Genomic DNA, 6,000 nt, shown 5'->3' on the forward strand with positions numbered 1-6,000 from the left:
AAAATAAGTTTCCAAGACTGCTGGTTAAAAAACAAGACCTTGTTAGACAGCAGTAGTTCCTGGGAGCAGACAGTGTTTCTGATAAGCTCGAGAAGAACTCAGACCAGGTGCTCTTTGTGCAAGCCGAGGCTCAACGAGCATTTTGGTGATCACAGTGCAGCCTGAGGGTGGGGAAAGGGGCCAAGCACCACCACAAGGACCTCCTAGGTGTTACATAAAAATCTGAACCATTTGAAATAAGATGAAGTCAGGCCATTTCTTAGAAAAAACCCTGTGCATTCAATCACTACAGTCATTAACATTTTTCTCCTTCTCGATCAACTGAATATTGTCAAGGTCTGGTTTGTGTGTTTATGTGGTAATAGCACCTTTAGTAGTGGCAGAATACATCCACAGTACAGAAGAGTTTCTCTGGAATAGCAAACCTCGTTCTGCTTCATCTCCACGTGGGCCAGGATCTTCACAGTGTCACTCAGATGAGCTGTTATTGCATTAAAAAGTACTTTGCTCTTCCAATAACAGAGTGAATCAAATGCATTTTCATTTAAGAAGAAAAGGATATGCCATGTGAATACGGGAATTCCAATCTAGTCTAGTATCCATCTAGTATAATTTTCTCAGATTGGCTTTTAATGTAAAATCTGTACTGCATAAGACAGTAATGTGAAGGGTTTTGGTCTCATAGATATGAATACAATTTCGATTAGGATTATTTAGACTACTTTAATGGTGCAATCCTCAACCAGAAAAAGCTGTACAAAACCAAAACCTGTTTCCATTATCTGCTTTCTTTTACATCCATTTTTTATCTGTAACTTTTGAGTAGAAAGTAGCCCACCTCAACTTATATTTTGTCGGAATATAGTTATGCCTGTGAGCCAAGGATTCAGCTGATGGATTTGCTACCATAATTCTTTATTTGCAGGATATCATGGCTATATTTACACACAATGAATGTAAAGAAAGATATAGTTCTTGCAATCTGTGCAGAGGAGTTGGTGTTGCTTTGATAGCATCTCACATTAGTTGAAGAAATTTGAGCACATGTAAGCTCTAGGAGCTATATTTCAATATTCAGGATCATCAGGAATGGTCAATAATTCATTACAATATATTCTGAATTCGGATCAGGGTACCATCACACAAGGAGCATCACAGAATATTTCTTCAGTTTTACAGAAAAAATGTTTGCTGAGGAATTTGGACACAGGGCAACTCAAACAGTTTCATTATCTATCCTGTGGTGTATCTGCATCCTGGTGAAAGTCAGATGAATGTACTTACACACAGTAGCTGAAACAGCTAATAAACATTTCATGGCATTCAATGAAAGGGATTGTATTATTTTAGATTCCTTCCTGATGGTATTCTCAGGTTGACTTCACTGAAAGCAATGTTTATCGGTAGACAATTGAGAAACTAAATGTGTTCCTAAGGCAAAACAACAATACCACTACTCCAGCTATGCCATACTTAAAGCAATTATAATTATTAATAAAATATTCAGGATGCAATGTTTCACTTTAAGCTCTGATTTCACAGCCCCTGAAATCCATGCCATCCAGTGAAGCTCAATTTAATTTCATTTTTATCTTCACTTGCAAATATTTTGTTTTCCCTCTGCATGTGAGGCAATTCAATAACCTAATCAAAATCAGAGCTTTCTGTATATATGGAATATAATAAATGTATGCCATTTTCCTGAAATTTGTACCAAACCAGAATAACACTTCAAAACAGGCACTGCTGTATTTCATATCTGAAATATAAAATAGTAAGATACCCATTCTCATTACACAGTGATATAAAACAAATACCAGGCAATAACATTATTTCCTTGCATCCCCAAAAATGCAAGCTGGCAAACTCTCCAGGGATGCGATTAACAGCTTGTCAGCTGGGGGTACTTACAAATGAAATAATTTCTTTAGCTACTAGCCTTTGACAACATCGGTAATTCTCACAACTAGGACACAACGGGGTCTGGTATTGGACATGGAGGATGAATGTGTGCTGACTCACATTGCAAACAGCCACACCAAAACAGTCTTTTGGGTGGGTTTAACTTCCATGTCAACAGCTAAGCAAAAGCCAAGTTTTCAGTAGCAGTCAGGAGCTCGTAGCTCCCACAGTCATGCTATGGGGAGATTTTCAGAAATATTCAGGCACCAGCTCCTCTGAAAAATCTACTTATTGCTTTAGGTGCTGGAAACAGCTTCAGTCTTCCAATAAGTTGCCCTATTTCTCACCGTCGGGGAACAGTGGCTCAAAGGCTCTGCCTTACTGTGCCATTCCTCTGCCATTATTTTCACTTACTCTTTCCCTCACAAGTCGTTGCTGCCTGTGTCTTAGTCCTGTCACAGCTTGTTTCTGTTTCAACAGTACACATGGACTATTTTATTTTGTGGCTACCCAAGAGAGTGGCATTCCCTTCCTGATAAAACCCTCTGGGCATGACTCCGACACAAGGAGTGTCTGTTTGCAAATTACCCTAGCACTGGGAGACAATGATAGATGATCTTCTACAATATTGGGTGAGGTATTGATGAAAGTCATTGATCCCATTTTTGAGTGACTGTCTCACCCAGGTAGACCAGTGAAATGAAAAATCTGACAGTGTCTGCAAAAGCCTGTGCTTTTTCAGCAACAAGAGAAATTTTTTAGGGTTTTTTTTGTTGACCTTTTGGTTTCAACAGGGTTAAGAGATATCATAATATTGTTCATCTGTGGGTTGTGGGTTTTTTTCTATTTAAGAACCTTCTTCTATGCAAATAATTTGTTTGTTTGCTTGTTTTGGTTTTAGACAGACAAGAGACAATTGCATATCATGTAGCTCTTTACTTGTATGAGTAGCCTTCAGTGACAGGGCCACGGCTCTGCCAGGTAGGAAATCCTTTGCAGAAGAGACAACAGGACCTATGAGCTTGTTGTCTAAGGCTAGGTCTACACATTACATACACAATTTTCCATTTTGGAAGAAGCTGTTCTAGTTTTTTTAATGTATGACCACCTATAGGAATCAGCTATTATTTCTTTGTGTTATTTTACTGGGACATCACTTGTGGCTTGTTTTCTTAACATTAACAGACAACTAAGATTGGATCCCAAACAGTAAGTGATAAAAATATACCACCTTGTAAGTCAGCTTTTAATAATTTCAGACTCACAACTGTAACCTATGTTGTTACTTGAAAATAAATGTTTCATTTCTTTTTGAGCTGCACTGCATACATGTACTGATAGTATTATGGCTGATTAGGTGAGGTTATGTAATGCAAATCTATTTCTGAGGGAGCATATTAGGCGGATTTCTGCCAGTGACATACAAATATTCATCATCAGAAATTTGCCTATAAATACTAGATTTAGCATCCATGCATGATAAAGTGGGGCAATGAAGATGCTGGCCTTGGCAGCTGAATTCGTGATAAAATGGAAAAAGAACTCTGTATTTCATTCTTAGATCTGCAAAAGCCAAACACATCTCTGGTATCACCTGGGCAGGGAGCTATCCATCAGAACAGGTTGCTGGGAGGATGCAGCAAAGCATTTAAATAGATATTTTCAGTCAGAGAATACAGCAGTCAAGGAGATGGCTGAGAATTTAAGTATCAGTTCTGCAAAAAATATGAACGTTGAGAAAATGTTTTCCCACTGAAACCAAACAAACCAATCAATGCTGACACTGTGCAAGAGGTTTCCCATGCAAGAGATGATCAGTTTCCCAAAATGGTCCATCTCCCAAAGGATAATTCTGCATTCCCTCTTAATTATAATGCTTAGTGAGACTTGCTATACTGCTTATGAGACATGCTGTACAGTATTTCCTCATTAACAAATCAAAAGATACCACATTTCCCTTTTGTTGTCCTATAAATTTCAATTTACACATTTAGTATAGTATGATAAGTCCTTCTTTGGTAAGGTCAGCAACTCCATAACGAGCCTTAAGAAAACACCTCCCTTAGCCTTACTAGATAACGTGGTGCCTCACTGTTCTCCTTGCCAGTAATTCAGACTGCAAACCATCACTTAGATTACCTGAGGCAAAGTTCCATCTTTCTGTACAGTCAGCATTTCCCTTTTAGCCTCATCCTTAGGCTTCCCGCTCATGAATATTCTTGATTAGTTGATAACAACTGACAAAAGAAAACATATCTTACTACTTTCTTTAAAGAAAGTCCTACTTTTTTTATAATTCTCCAGCAAGCACCTCTCCCACTGCAGTCCCATAGTTTGAACATTAACACGTCTGGAAGCTGCCCACAAACAAGCACAGCCAGGTCCATATAGAAATGTTAGAATCTGTATCTTCTCCTCTCTCCTGCTATTGCCCACTAATGCTTGATGAAACAGACACAACAGAAGTGTGCAGCAACTGTGAAGCAAGTTTCTCTGGTTTAGTAAATGCAGAATCAGAGTTTTACTTACCACCTGGTTAACAAAATGTTAAACAGAAAGCTGGGACTCGTGTGTCCCTGAAATCCCTGATTTTTAGCCATGTCAATAAAAATATTGAAATGTTGCACAAGGCATAGTTCAAGCTGAGCTTCCCCGGCTGGGACATGGCACAGCTTTCTCATCTCAGAGCTCTGGCTCCAGAGCAAAGCCCAGACTCATTCTGCCACCTGCAATGCTTAAGCATTAATGCCAGCTCATGCAACCTGGAGACTTCATAAAAACTGAGCACACTGTCAACCCATCCTCCTCGGGAGCAACTGCAGACTTCCACTCACCTCTGCTGAAGAAGATGACAGGAGATTCCCTGCATAGGCATCTCCAGGGTCAATGAACTCATCTGGTGATATCTCACATCACTGTCAGGGAAATATGCTGGCACCAAATGAAAGCAAAAACCTTTCCTGATCAGACCAATAAAGTCTGACAATTGTCTTGTGGTGGATGCCAGAGAGATTATGAATATTTTGGCAGAAACAACAGCTTTTTCTAGGTGGGAATCTGCCTACATAGGATTTATGCAAATATTTCCTCACTTGGTCTGTAACCATCCCTTCGCAGCAAAGCAGTTCAGCATTATCGCCAATTCTTTACATAGTTCTGAGTTTAAAATACTACCGCTGCCTAAAATAAAAGGAATTTCAATCACAGTGCTCTCTGAAATGAAAGAGGTAGATGCCAGTTTGACAATTTAAGCTGATAGCTGAGATACTGCCTCTCCAGCATTTTTGGCACCTGGCCTAGAGAGGAAGTAACGAGAGGAAGGGAAGGGACAAAGAGAAAGAAGGAATAAAGGAGGATGAGAGTGATCCAGTCCATTTAATATAATGACAGAAAGCCCTGGAGGGGCCCCTGATTTACACCTACTCAGAACAGGCACTTCAGAGCCAATATTAATAACAGGTACACAGTTGTACAGCTGATACAGCCACTCAGAGAGAGAATGTGATCAAAAGAATTATATCTCACATAATAAAAACAATTAAGCCTGCAGGTCAGAAATGTGATGAAGGATAGTAACTGCTGAGCCCAAAATTACTACTTTGGCTAGCAGAGCAGCCAAGTTAAAGAGCGGGTCATAAGTCTATTTGCAGGCAAGGTAAAATTCAGAGAGGAAATAGGCATTTCTGCATTCATATCTGAACTGAAAGCACCAGTGTGTGAAAATTGATTAGCCATCCAGGCAGGTATACCAAAGACCTAAACAAAGGTTTCCTGAGCCTTCTGCAAGCACAGGATCAGGCATACAAGAAAATAACATTAGCATTGGCAAACCATGTCTTGTGGGTGCAGGTCCAAATTCCTGATTTAGGCATGGAGAGAACTTTGAAAAGCCTCAAAACATTACCTCAAACTGAAGCAGAGCTGTGCTCTCAGACTGAAAGAAGTATACTGATTCAGGGAAGGGAGTGCAGGGGTATCAAGCATGCAGAAAGTTACTAAGGCACAAAACTTGTAGGTACTGCTGGGCTGCCTAAGCACCATGTGAATACAGCTGAAGCAAGAACATTGCAAAAGCTGAGGTACACGGGAAGTATATGA

At 39.7% G+C, this 6,000-nt stretch overlaps 1 protein-coding gene across 2 annotated transcripts in view; it reads right to left on the reverse strand.

Moving 5' to 3' along the window:
* The window catches only part of MEI4 (meiotic double-stranded break formation protein 4), a 145,332-nt gene extending 140,223 nt beyond the window's left edge, over window positions 1-5,109 (reverse strand). For both annotated transcript variants that reach the window (XM_039379137.1, XM_039379135.1), the window contains exon 1: window positions 4,737-5,109. The gene's annotated coding sequence lies outside the window, so the exon portion shown is untranslated. The remainder of the gene's footprint in view (window positions 1-4,736) is intronic.
* Window positions 5,110-6,000: the final 891 nt, after the last annotated feature.

This window comes from Pipra filicauda, unplaced genomic scaffold, assembly GCF_003945595.2.
Source record: "Pipra filicauda isolate LSUMZ 115617 unplaced genomic scaffold, ASM394559v2 scaffold157_size4220110_pilon, whole genome shotgun sequence".
Classification (NCBI taxonomy): domain Eukaryota; kingdom Metazoa; phylum Chordata; class Aves; order Passeriformes; family Pipridae; genus Pipra; species Pipra filicauda.